This window comes from Diorhabda carinulata, chromosome 5, assembly GCF_026250575.1.
Source record: "Diorhabda carinulata isolate Delta chromosome 5, icDioCari1.1, whole genome shotgun sequence".
Taxonomy (NCBI): Eukaryota; Metazoa; Arthropoda; class Insecta; order Coleoptera; family Chrysomelidae; genus Diorhabda; species Diorhabda carinulata.
Genome location: NC_079464.1, coordinates 20,388,564 through 20,403,596, shown reverse-complemented (window position 1 = coordinate 20,403,596; position 15,033 = coordinate 20,388,564). Strand labels below are relative to the sequence as shown.

Genomic DNA, 15,033 nt, shown 5'->3' with positions numbered 1-15,033 from the left:
GCATTTTTATATGTTGTCGGTGAGTGCGACAAGTTAAAACTTGTACGTACTGGCTGATTTGTTTGTTATTCTTCAGCTGTCAATTATTTTTTCGATGTTTATGATTGTAGTTTAGTCCCAGTTAACCCTGTGAGACGCAAGAACGTATTGTAATTAATACTTTTTGTACTAAGACATCTTCTTGTGAGGTGATCGACGACACACGGGCCCAAAGCAGCTTAAACCTAGAGATCTGCTTTTGAGTACTTCAACAGTGAAAAGGATATTGAGCGAAGCTAGCTTTTGAGACGACAAAATAAAACTAAGAGGGCACAGTCAGCTAAATAACAAAGAAATTGTGCACCTGAAGAGATTTTTATGGATTGATGAGTCAAAGATTGAGGTTTTTGCTTCTAAGAGCGCAGGTCAAAAGGAAAAACGGATGTAAGATCCAAGTGTGACTACAAAACATGAAGGCTCGGTAATGGTTTGGGGATGTTTTGGAGGAAGAACGAGGGATTTTAAAAAAAGAAGGCAATAGAAAAAGATTAAAAGAAAATGTAGTATGTTCTGTGCAGCGCTTGATCGGAAAAAAATTCATCTTTCAGCATTACAACGATCCTAAGCAATCCTACAAACTGTAGTTGGAAAGAAAGAATGCACTAAAACTAATGATTGGGTACAGTTTTTGGGTTATATTGCACAGGGCAGTGTGAAATCGGTGTTTTTCTCCCATTTTACATGTTTATAATATTTTTTTTTAAAATTGAACCAAATAAACGACGATAATTTTTCGAAATTGCTGCAGAGAATAATAACAGTAACATTTACAGACTATATCCATGTAATTTCTTTTAAATGTTAATATAAAAATCGATTCCTTTGGTTTTATTTGTTATATATCACGCAAACTATAGGGTGGGCAAAAACTTTACACCGGGAGTGAATTACTTTTTACCAGAAATGTATTTTGAATATTTATTTATTAATTTCGAGAATACTGCAACGCCCATTAAAAGGTTAGATCGCCAATGATGCAGCGCTTCGTCATTTGAAACTAAAATAGAAAAAAGTTATATGTGTTGACTGGATACACGAACAAACTTTCTATTTAATTTAATTTGAAATAAAAAGCAATTTCCTATCGAAATAAAAATACGTCCAGTTTAATTAACAACATTTCAATGCAACATTTTGAAAAAGTTTAGGTATATTATATATTTTACATATGTGCTATCCTGTGAAAAAAAAGGAAAAAACTCGATAATTACAAACATAGCTTTTGCAAATATCCCGGGATTTTTTCGATTGAAATCCGCGTTGAAAAGAGACCAGCTCAATCGAAGAGAAATGGAAAATGAAAAAATACAATGATTTTAATTTTGTCCAATTTAGATTAGCTTCATTTGTGATTACCGGCAACAAAATAAAAATAAAAACCGCTCCACACGAAACGAAATGCAAAAAAATATATATTTGAATCGTTATTCGGCTGGAATTCATAACAGGGACGGCATGGCATTCACACGACGTAATAAATCGCAAAAACAAATTAAAATATACCTAAGCAGCAGGCATTTTGGTTAATTTTTGAAATGGTAAAACCTCGTATAAATAATATCTTATTATTTATACAGAGCCGGGGTTTTACAGCTTTCTTTGCCGCATTTTCCTAGATAGCTCTGTCTTTCATATTTTCTTCAATTGCCTCCTTCCAGGTCTTCCTCGTGTCCTTCTTTTCTGCGGTTGATTACATGTCCGTACCAGAACAATTGCTTAATCTGTTTTCCTTCTGAAGTCGTATATACTCGACCTATTCTTCGTCATATATCTTCATTTTTTTCTGGATATCCTGCACGATCTTCTTTAGTAGTCAATTTCCACAGCCTTTATATTTTTCTCTGATCTATCTGTTAGTTGTCAGCACTCACATCCATACGTCAAAATAGGTTCCACTATGACTTTGTATTTTGTCATTTTTGTGTTTAGGTTAATTTTTTCTCATCACAGCAATGAGCTAAAATAATTAAGTACTAAAGCTTTAGAAGGCAGGTAATATTCAACCTATAGTTCATCATCGGTGGTTAGAGCCTTCTTTATTCAAAATCCTTTGATTTTTTACCAAGTCTCTACTCGCTTCTCCACCAAAACATGCTCAAACCATCACCGAGTCTCCACGGTATTTTACAGTCGAGGTTAAGCATGGATCTAATATCCGTTATACCTTTGACTTGCGCAAAAATACTCTTTTCTTAGACCCAAAATCCTCAAACTTTAACTCACCACTCCACGAAACTGTCTTTTCTTCAGCCACTGCAACCTCTTAATTGTTTAAAAGGCTTCCGTCCAATACGTTTATCTTCTGCGTTGGTGGTTTTTTGAGGCCGTCCTGAACGTTTTCTTCCGTAAACCTCCTGGTGGATACATATTTTTCACGTTCACATTGAGGTAGTTTTAATTCGGCGGCATTTTGTCTAGACTATGAATACATACGAATAATGCACGTGTTTCAACCGATAGTTGAACTAAAAAAATAGATTCTGGTAGGCAAAGAACCATTAGTAAAGAAAATATGATTTTAAATTTGATCAAAATCTAACAGTTAGTGAAAGGAATGTGGCAGGACAAACAAATAAGTGTCATTTAAGTACTTGGAGAATATTTAAAAAGCAACAGCTACATGCTTATCATTACTGACAAGTCCAGACGATCTACCGGTTAGTGTGGATTTTTGTATCACATTTCCAACATTCATGTTTGGGCAGCAACAAATTAATAGGTTATCACATTTTATTATTTTGGAATTTAATGAACGGATTATTGAGCAAAAAATTTTGACCGGTAGTGTATGTAAGGCTAGTAAGGCTGGATTTGCAAAAGTAAATATGAAAAGTAATACTAGAAATAAGGCTAGTCAGTACAAATTCTCATTTAATAAACAGCAAGACCAATTTTAATTTGTTACTGACTTGTTGCTAATAATCAAAACAAAACTCTTCGATCTGTGATATGATATATTTCTTAGAGATAATGTATACGAATAAAAATTCACTATAAACTTGTAGGTGCCTTCTGGACTTTGAATTTACTTGTATTTAAATCAAACGAAATAGAATAATGCCCAACATCAATTTCAAAAGGTAGTAGCTGTAACCACTTTGCGTTCGATTATCCAGAAAATTTTAAATCAAGTGTTAGAACTTGTTGTTTGGATTCTATTAACCACTTACCTACACTAAACACAATACTGAATAGACGGAAAAAATTTGACAAAACCACGTTTATGTGCACTTCTTTAGGAAGGCCTTTCGCAGTGAAACTGGAAATAATGAGGATAAAAACCAACAAATAAATTTACAAAGCAAATAAATCTACAAACAGAAGCTTAGGGAAAAACCATTTTTCAATGGGAATTAACTAGATTTGATAACTAGTAAGATTCTGTAATATAGTTACTTAGTTGAAGTCACCACTACATGTCCGGTTTTTACATTGGACAATAAATTTATGATCCAGTCATCTAAATCTTTACGTTGCTAAAATTATTACAAATTCAATCAAAACGAGAGTTGTCTAGAAAGTTTCGGATTTAAGAAACAAAAAATGTTTTCTTTATAATCTGAAATCGGTGAATTTTTGGTGAGAATATCTCAACTTATATTGATAAGTTCTGACATCTTCGGATTAAGGTGGGAAACTTATCGGGCAGTCCTCGTATTAAATCAATTTCTAGAAGATATTTGTGTGCAAATTCCAGCGGATAATTATTGGTAATATAAATAGGAAATTATTCAATGATTCGTTCAGAGATAAACAGCTCTATGTTTTCCAGTATTTTCCTCTTAATTGCATATATATATATTATGCAAATAAGGGTTTAATTCCAATAATAGTGAATGATTAATAATTAATTACGATATTATGATTAATACCTGAGTAATATACGTCGAATATTAAATATCGAAATTTACATATGTAGTAAATACATGCATCAATGAATATGTTATCTTTCGTCACACCTTTTTTCTAAGCATTTATTAAGAAGCAAAACGTATAATTCAAACTGGAAGTCATTTTATCTAACCTATAATCTATCAATAATCAAGCAAAATCTTAACTCTTACGAAAAGTGCGATGCACTCGTGATAACCCTTATATCAAACACCTTCTTTTTCTTCCGTTTCCCCTGAATAATCTGCTTGAGATATTGGTAACATCAATCTTTAGTTTGATACGTTCTGGATACCAAAAACTCAAAGACATTAGGATGGATTGCGATGTTGGTATTTGATGTTCAATCCTTTCTATACAACACTCTAAAATTCCACAGATCGGTACTGTAGTAAAGCTAGCAGATCTGCTGATAGGCTCGTTGGGTACTCTACAGCTGGATTCTCGTTTTAATCACATAACTTAAACTTATCTGACCTAACCTAACATAACCCAACTTAATCTAACCCCGCATCCTATGAAACTTACATTTTCCAAGCGTGTGTGTTTTCACTTTAAGTAGCTATAAGGTACTCCAAAATCTTTTTTACTTGGAATTTGTTGTATCTAATAGTTGAAACAATGTTATTTAAGTAAGTAGACATTGTTTTTGCTAGATTTTTAAGATAGTTTATTTGTAAAAACTATCCAATTTCACTGACCCTTTTAAACAAAATGTTTTGTTTTTGCAGAAAAATTTACGGTACTGCATCATGATTTATACCTTCATCCGTCATATTAACATTATCTGGTTCTCTAGTTAAGTGTTTTTCACTTTTCCGTGAAACCGAATTCATATAACGAAATGAAAAATAGTATTTTCTATCCGTATACCTTCAAGATATGGACAAACGACATCAGAACCGGTGTTTATAAAAAAGGGGGTACAACAAGTATGTGTTTTGTCACCAATACTATTTAATATGTACTCTGAGCACATATTTAACCAAGTAATAGGCAATGACGATGCAGACGACACGGTTATCATTGCAGACAATCTAGAAGCCCTTTAATGCCTTATCAACAAAGCGTAGAGGCGGGAGATCAACTAGGCATGAAAATTAATGTAAAAAAATCCATAACTGAACAGATCTTGGCTGCATAACGAAAAATGTAGATCCTGACGTCGAAGTAACATCACGTATAGAACAAGCTAGACCCATATTCCTAAAGGTGAAAAACCTATTATGTAACGCAACCTTGAACTTAAACTTAAGATACCGTTTTGTAAAGACGTACGTGAACTCAGTTCTCTTGTATGGACATTAAAAGTGGATACCATGAGCAGACTCGAGGCTTTTGAAATGTGGATCTTCCGTAGACTATCATGGACTCAATATATACCTAACGATGAAGTGCTTAGGCGTATGGGAAAGGAAAGAGAGCTACTTACAACAATAAAAAGAAGAAAGACCGCTTATCTGGGGTACTTATACCGTAACAACAAGTATGATATACTGAAATTAATAATGGAAGGAAAAATCGAAGGATAACGTAGACCTGGTCGCAGACAACATGGTTAAAAAACATACGCGATTGGACATCATCTTTAATTCGCACCTCTCAGGACCGAAATAAATATGCCGAAATTGTCGCCAACTTTCATTAAATGGAGATGGCACCTGAAGAAGAAGGCTGTGCATATGGATCTGTTAGACGTGCCCTATAGAGGGCGCCCTATAAATAATGTAGGCCTTAATATGGAAAAAATTCCTAATTCTATGAAAACTACGATTTCTTTTCTTTCTGGTAATTATTCTCTTTGTTTATTGACCACAAATAGTATGGAGTGCGATAAAACAGAAGTTCAAAGAAGCCATGACAGAAAGGAATCTAATCTAACCTATGCTAGCTGATTATCGTAAGCCCTTGAATCTTCTAAAGATACCATACATCGTCATTTATAATGATTAGGTAAGATTTAATCTAATAGTGCTACAAAATTAACCGAGATTCAAGAAAACCTCAAGGATATGTGTGTGAACAATTATTTTTTCTGCCGAATGATGATCGTCTAATTAGACGCATTATTACTTGCGATGAAAAATGGTTTTATCTAAATAACCCGAATATGAAAAATCAGTCGTTAGAAAAAGTAGAATTACCAGAAACCGTCGCAAAAATAAGTCTATACGAGCCAAAAATGTTGTGAATTATGTTTTAAAGGAGACATTTCGAGGATTAGTTAAAGTGCAAATTTTACGTGGAATAACATCGAAATACTTGGTGGTAGTGAGTTCCTACCATATCCAATATTTAGTCTGTATTCTGCACAGATTACTATTTATTCAGATCAATGGTGAAAAAATTTGAATCCAAAGGAGACGTTCGAAATGCAATTCGACAACTTTTTGCACCTAAGCCCAAAGAATGATATTAGCAAGGTCTCAATGAGCTTGATGAACATTGAGTTGAAACCATTAAATACGATGGGCTATATGTATGATACCCTCTATATAAAATATTTGGTGTTGAACCAATTAAAACGTTGATAAAGATGGGTTAAATGGAAAGATTGTACAGTGAAAACTTTCAACGGATTTTACAGCAACTCACCGGATAGATAGACCAGTCACAATTGGTGAAAATAGACAATTTTCTATAACTACTCCACAAACCAAGTTTTATGTGCTTTCTTTAGGAGTAAAAACTACCCCTTCTCATAAAAACAATTTATGAGCTACATATCGCTTGACTGGATAACATAAATATCAAATATTCCTTTGTATTTCAGAATACAAATTATAATTATTGTCAACGAATTAACCCTTATAGTAAGGGAGCCCATGATGCTAAATGGGGATTTAATCGAGCGTCATAGAAATCTATTGGGTAGCAAAGCTTGATAATAAGAAAAAAAAATTTATCGGTGGGTGAACCGGCTGTAGATTTTCAAATATTTTCAAAAAAAAACTATTGCATGGACATACTCGAATGCGTCAGGTATTAATAGAAAGAGAAATGCTTTATTGTCAAAAAATTGTTACATTTGTAGACAAAAGCTTGTAAAAACTGAAAACCAAACATTGAAATAACTAAATAAAGATACAAATAAGATAAAATTTCAAAATACAGAAGAAAACCACAATTATAGGTAATAATTAGTATATAAGTCCATAGCAAAATTAAACCAGAATGCAGCATGCCCGGCGTTAAATATTATTATTAGAATAGAATTCGATTACAAAGTAGAAGACACTTTCCAATAAACATGCCCTTAAATTATTGCGGAAAGCAGGAAAAGATTAAAACGATTTGATTTCAATTGGCAAGTGATTGTGCATTTTTTTGCATTGTAAAATATTGAGCCCTCAACTAATTCTTAACGTGGAGAAGGTAGATAAAGGTCGTGCTCCGCGTTTCTAAGTGGATAGCAACAATCTTTCTCATAGTATTAATGTCCTACGTATTTTTTAATAATGTACGTATGTTAATCTGATTGTTTGTATGATGCGGGTGGTCGTACGTAAGGGATGAAAATAAAAAAAAAACATTCAATCAGTCAGATTTTCTATATAATATGACGATTTCGATGTGCATTCAAAATTCACCATTTTAAGAGGGATTCGCCTAATCTGACAACATTTTTTTTTTTTTATTTTTCAAAATCATTGACCTGATAATTTGATTGAGTGACAACTTATGAAAAGTGATGCAAATTAGGAAATAAACTGAAAACAAGCTAAAAAAATTTTATTTCTTATAATTAATTGATTGATTAATCAAGATCTTCATCAATCGAACTTTTTTTTCAACTATTTTCACCAGAAAATACACAATTTATATTAATATCACTCACAGTTAATAATTATTAATTTAAATCCACATAATTTATATTGAAATAATTAAATAAAAGAAACTCTGTGATCAGCTGTGGACCAGAGTGTAGACGAAAGAATGAGGGAGGAACAGAAACGGGGATAAGGGAATTTAGGCATCACGCAGCTGCATGCATTGCATTTTATGAACGGATTTTGTTACTTTGTCTAGTGCAAATCGTCAGATTATATATTGTTCGTTATCCTCAAATTATTTACTTCAAAATAAAATAAAAAAAAATTGTACCACGCCCGAGAATGTCGCGTTGATTTTTTTTTAAACTTTGTAGTCCTTCCCTTTCTATACGTCAGTCACTCTCAAATTATCAGATTAGTGGAATATAACACTTTTTAGCATGTAATTAACTCACCCTACCTTAATCTGATGCGCTCGAGAATTTCCGAGGATAATTTTTTTTTCACTAATCTGATCTTGTATCCTAGATCGGCGACTTTATATATCGAGGTACTTGACCGAGTATAAAGTATCCCCCTGTATACTAATCTATCGCGCTTTAGTACATCCCGAAATCCCCTCTTGGGCTCTGCTATTATATCGTCCATCTTTGAGACTAATTTTGAGAAACATTGCATTTTTCACTGTTTCATGATTTGTTTATAAATCAATAAAAAGTTATATTATTTATTATATAAGTTATCAACAATTAAAAAATATTGACAATTACATTTAATACATACAGAAATACATGAATATTTCGCAATGAGCTTTCAACGATTGACCTAACCTAATTTAACCTAAGTTTATCTAACCTAACCTATCCTAACTTAACTTAACCTAACCTAACCTGATATGCTATTGCTCTAAATCAGGGGTCTCCAAACTACGGCTCGCGGGCCAGATCCGGCCCGCCAGTTCCATCAATCCGGCCCGCGACAGCTTAAGACTAATGTGTTACTATGTACTATGTATGTACTGTGATAAGTTGAATGGAATAGAATGAAAACACAGAGTGATAAATACTTTATTTAATTGTAAGGTAAAACTTTGATGATGTAGAAAACTCAACTAAAATATCTAAACTTAAGCATATTTATTAACTAACAAATAACAAATATGGAATTAATCCCAACTAATGAAACAAAAACAAAAAAACACTAATGAGATTTATGGAATTGTGATTTTTCACCGACTATTTTTTAGGCCCTTGGGACGTAACGAAAAAAATTATCCTGGGTCGAAGTTTGGAGACCCCTATATGATCGCGTATTCCGATATGATTAGATAATTATTGAAATTCAATATGCATAAGATAATGAGTGTTATGATGGAAAATAAGTGTCTCTCTCACCCTTAAAGTACTTTCGAAGCACTAAAAAACAACCCTATATGCGCAAAAAAATTTTTGGAGTATTTCTGGGGTGGAGTCCCAATTCTAAATAATTATCATTTTTTTTATAGCAAAATTCCGGTTTATATTAGAAGAACCCTCGTAGTATGTCGAAATAGCACAAAAAAATGGTCGGTTTCTCGATTTTATATTTTATATAACTCAAAAAATGTTTGAAATGCCACTAGGTTCGTGTTTTTGTTATTTGAGGACCTTTATTTTCATCTTAACACTTTCGATTCAAATTCATCGTAAAAACATTTGAAACGGTGGATATTTCCTACATAAAAACAATTTTAATTTGATTACTTGTGCTTGAATTTTATGGTTTTCTAGTTTCTTCTAAGAATTGAAAAAACATAATTTCAAAATCCGTCAAAGTTTTTGAACGCATTGTTAAAGGGTAACATTCAATTTTCATTATGACGCAAAATCCTCAAAGAATTAAAATAATGACTTTATTATACTTTAATTTTTTATTAGCTTGTTTTAAAGATTTTTTTTGGACTCTTTAAAAAAGCATCTGCAAATTTTCTTCAAAAAAAAGCAAGAACATGCATTTTTTGGTCGAAAAATCAGCAGTGAATAGCTAAAAAAATTATTGACCACAAAAATATGAATAGAAGATTTTTTTCTTAAAATTGTCACATTTATCAATTTCTGAGGTTAGTTTACATTTATAAACTCCCCCCTCAAAAAAGAAAACAAGATTGAAGCACACTGCGACATAATATAAATTTTGAACCCACTTTTATGCCGAATTTTATGAATCCATGGTGCTCGGAAGAAAAATGGAAAAATGGTCTGTTACTGGATTAAAAGACTTTTAGAAACTAGTTTAGATATATTTAAGTATTTTCTTATAAGAATGCAATTTAGGTTTTGATTCAAACGGATATAAAATATTATCTTCTCAATCTCTGACTAATATATTGAGTGAAAAATTCTATCTTTAATTATAATTCTCAATTTGACTTATCAGACAACCGGATACTGTCAAATTTCCAAAAATTGACAAGCTTATTCAATTACTATCAAAATTGCTATTTATCAGTGCTAAATTAGACTAAGTAAGAATAGGAAATGAAGTAGGTGATATAATGGAGATGAGACTGTGTAGCTGTTGCCCCGCCATTATTACCCCCCAAAATCTCTCTTTCGATCAAATGTTAATAAAGTAATCGATGAGTTGACTGATGATGTATTTATTAGTCACACGCTACGCTTATTTTGTCGGAAATTGAAAATAAATGGGAAAATCAAACTAATGAATCTTTTCACGTTCTTAAAAAAAGGTTCTTAATTCATAATTTCGCAATAGGGAATATTCATTTTATATTTTCAATTCACTTTTTGCATAGTTATAACTCCAGAAAAAATATATCTTCTCTCAAAATAATTTTGTTAAATTTGGCTTGATTTTAACGCCGCTTTTTTCGCGGGCTTTGGATAACATCACTTGTTACGTCCAGTATTTGTTTACTTCAAGTGTGACAGTTACTTTATATGTAATAATATCGATGGAAAAACTTAAAAAATCGTTCTATAGGTATTGTATTATACCATAGTGTAAAAAATCCAATAGAAGGACACCTGATAAAATGTTTTTCCGAGACATGCGAAAACAAGAATGGTGTAAATGATCTATAATAAAAAAGTACATAAAAGAGATTGTTCATATAAATTCGATGGCTACTTCATGATGATCTTTCAAGATGAATAGTTATTTGTATGCCAAGGACGCATAAGATCCAAAACTTTTTAAATTACAGTGAGGAAAGAAAATAAATAATAGAGAATAATAAACATTCTATTTATTGAACAATATAATGTACTTAATGATATTTGCAATGTCAATATTAATTTATTAATTATTTGTAGTAATGTTGATTGTACCTCCATGACAATTATTAATATTGGATACAGATGGAATATCTATATGTGAGACTGTCAACTGTCAACATTGAAGTGGCTAGAGTCACATTTAAGGAAGTTAAAGTTGTCTACTCCAGAGCGTCCCGAAATGTAGTACGGAACTGTCACTTTCACTACATGGAACACTCAAAACGCAATTTTCGGTATGTAAATGAATACAGAACGAACAACTTTCAGATGGCGTCGTCTAAAAAATATTATTCTTACGTTTTGGCTACGAGTAAAGGACGATTTTCCTATTTTGACAAACACAGCTTTAGAAATTCTATTACCATTTTTAACATATTACTTATGTGAAACTGATTTTTCTACAGTAAAAACAAAGTGTCGATCTCGCTTAGTGATTGAAACAAAAAACTGAAAACCGCCATTTTTTCAATGATACTACGGTTTGAGAAATTTTTATTGAAAAATAAGCTCAACCGTAGCATTAGATTTTTATAATGTATCAATTATATATTATTTTTTTGTATTTTTGTAAGATTTATTTGGTATTACATTTAAAATTATTATTCCTCATAATGAATAATTATTTTTATGCATATTTTTACATAAAATTGTATATTATTTTGTAGCCCATTAAATAAATTATAATATCAGCTGAGTATTTATGAAATTAGATAATTAGAAAAATTAAGGGGGCGCAACAATTTTTTAAAGGGGGGCGCAGGTACAAAAAGGTTGGACCAATCCCATAATTATTAACCCTTTTAAGCCAGTCATCTTCTAATTTGGCAATAATGGCAGCTTCCTCCATTTCAGTTAACTGATTAGGCATTATGTATCATAATAAAATTTTATAAAATTAAATGAATAAACAAATTTTTAATTTAGATTAAATAAGTAAACGAAATAATAAAGAAAAGTTTCAGATACCGTGGCAACTGCAAATTCATAAGCTTCTAACTGTTTATACAACCCACTGAATATTGATTGAGGTGTCTATTAGCAAAGTTCATATTATACCTAAGTTTCAAACTTTCCTAGGGCTTGGTCAGACATTATTATAGCTTCTACAAAGTGCTCATTTACAATAAATTTCACCTTCAACTTATTGAATTTCATTAAGGTATTGGATAAATAATAACCAACGTAACTAGTTTAATTAAACTTTTTTCTTTATTCTATTTACGTTGACCATTTCTCTTTATAAACTTTCTAAATATTAATTTACTTTATTGATTCTATGATTGGATAGCAAACTTAATCCGCGACGAATCAGACGTTGAGTTTTTAACAAACCGCCAAGTTTCCGTTTTTATCGCTACCAATCTAATGGAAAATTATTCAGAAGTTTTCAGTTCGCCACCTGTTGCATTGCTAGCTCTTTTGTTACAAACCTCGAGATATTGAACAGCTCGAGGAGTCTATACATCTATACATCCACTAAAATTCGTGGATAGTTATATAATTTTCCACGATCTAGAAAAGAGACTAACCTTCAGTTAATATATAGGATGCGATAGAATATACTTTGAAAACTCTCGACGTTTCGGTTTCCGATTTGGAGCCATTATCAAGAGAAGGGTAGAGATAGGGTGGTTATTCATTCATTGGTAAGAAGTGACCCGATTCCGTGGTTTCAATCTGCTCCACGCAACGAATCATCCTTTTTCTTTGTTGATTCTAAGGCTTCAATCTGCCTACTCCTTGGAATTTCACCGAGGAAATGAAAAACTGCAACAAAAAAATATAAAATGATTAAAATAGATAAAAATAATATGCTTACCATCAAGAACATTGTTGACACTAACACAATTTGACTGAACCTTCTAATAATAGAGGACCTATTGGCAGGTTTTGTGGCTTTGGCACGCGTGGGAAATATATTGTTGGTGCGAGGGTTGATAAATGTGTGGAGATCGAGTTCTCGGGAGGTTTTAGAGGAATGTTGTTTTTGGCCGGAGTGGTATTGGTGTGAAGTGGATGAATAAGGTGTTTCCAATCTCTGGCTATCGTCCCTTGTATTCAGACAGTTTGGAAGTTTCTCTATCTCGATAGCTTCTCTTATCAGACTTTTACGAGAAGACCAAAATGAAAATATCTTTGATAGATCAATAAGACAACACCTTCAGAATGCTGGTCTACACAGCAGAAGAGTTTTCAGGCACCTTTGCTAACTAGGCAGCATCGTGTTGCTAGACTAATATTTGCAAGGCAACTTTAGACCGGAATTTAGAAAAGTTTCATTTACTAGTTTATTTACTAATGAGACGAGAATCAGTCTAAGAGGTCCAGATGGACGTAATCAAATTCGAGGAGGAGACGACGAGGAGAAAGCTTCCATTGTATTGAATAGTATCGGAAGATTGTAGATGACTGTTAACAACACTACTGCTTTTATTGTTAGCTTCTGTACGGCTCCTGACTGACGTTGTGACTACTATAGAGTAAATTGTTAAACAAAACAAACATTTTCTTCCATATTATGTGTATGATGTTTCCAGGATCATTTGAGACACTTGTCTTGTTTCATAAGTTATATTACATAATATATGGATGCGTTACTTATGTGTAACGTGTATTTATGAAGTTTCAGCGTCCCTGGTCGCACATTACCCGGTAGATTTAATATTGGAGCCGACTAAGCTAGCTAGATTGCAACATTGTAGATTAGTGTATGTTTATTCAGAACAGAGCGATAAGTTTTGTGTTTAAGGGAGATAGAGTTTGAGGCTAGGGGTAAGGTTCGAAGTTGACCAGTAATAGCCGAGAGGAAACACGAATTTTCGAACAGCACTGAGAAAAATAATTTTTTATATATAAAAGAAAATCATACAATATCCATGTGAATTAGTTTTTCAGAATTTGGAAATTACAACAGTAGTTCTGTACTGAATGGCCAGCAATTGTTTGTTTAAAAAAATAAAAAGTATTATTATGTTCATATAATAATTTGAATGTTTATAAAAATTTGAATGATTTTTTTCTAATTTTGTTTAAAACTTCGTTATCCTGAAGCTTATTTACGTTTTATAATGTACTAGCTGAGTTCGTACTAACTCAATCGATAAATAAAATACCTAAACTTTTGTATAAGATGAACTTAAAACAAACAAAAGAAATCCTTCTTTTATTAAAATAAATAAAAAAAAGCTCGGTATTAATGAAGTTTTATTATTATTTTCGATTGATTACACATAATGTAGCTAGTTTTTCTGAAGTACTGACTATTTATAAGATTTCAATTTGATATTGACAGATACACACAGTTATAATATAATAGTCTGTTAATCAATTTAAAGCTTTCTGATTAAAAATATTTTTTGTTTTGTGATGCCGGTTTTCCGACGTTTACGTGCGAACACGCGACGTAAAATTGTCCATGCTAGAACCAGAGAAACTCCAAGTTGATTCCAGAAACTCTCGACGACTGGCCTTGCGATTTTTTTATGGTTATCGCAAAGACCAGACGTACCGAAAATTATAAACGTAAATCCATTGGAATCATCGATATACGCGGGATTAAGACATCCTCTTCCTATATTTTTGCTTTATGGATGCCTCAATAACCTTTTTCACAGCCAGTCTTGTTCCATTGCTTAGGTTCATTAATCGTTCGCAGAATGATGACAACTGATACTGCTATTAACTGCAAATTATGAGGCAATTCCAGTAAATTTAAAACCACCACCACAAAACTGTCCCGGAATAAAATTCTGAATGGTCGTATTGAGATCCTCGACATCTTTATTTTTCGCCGCCAATACTGCTCGTTTGTCCAACCAATTATGGTTATTGAACTGTTGCGCTATATCTGGAAAAACACCCTGAATAAGCTTTTGAGTCTGTACACTCATTTTCAGTTTCATCTTGTTGCAAAAATATTGTTAAATATTATAAATGTTACTATCACAAAAATCACTAAAAAAAGCACATAACTTGAAATGTCACTAACACAAAGGATCACCGGAGTAAAGTTCTCGTAGTGGTAATCGTCCCTTACATAGATAAAAGGATGC

The 15,033-nt window shown here is 32.3% G+C and overlaps 1 protein-coding gene across 2 annotated transcripts in view; it reads left to right on the top strand.

The window, feature by feature from the left end:
- The window catches only part of LOC130894207 (POU domain, class 6, transcription factor 2), a 154,394-nt gene that overhangs the window by 36,711 nt on the left and 102,650 nt on the right, over positions 1-15,033 (top strand). The gene's annotated exons all lie outside the window — the stretch shown is intronic.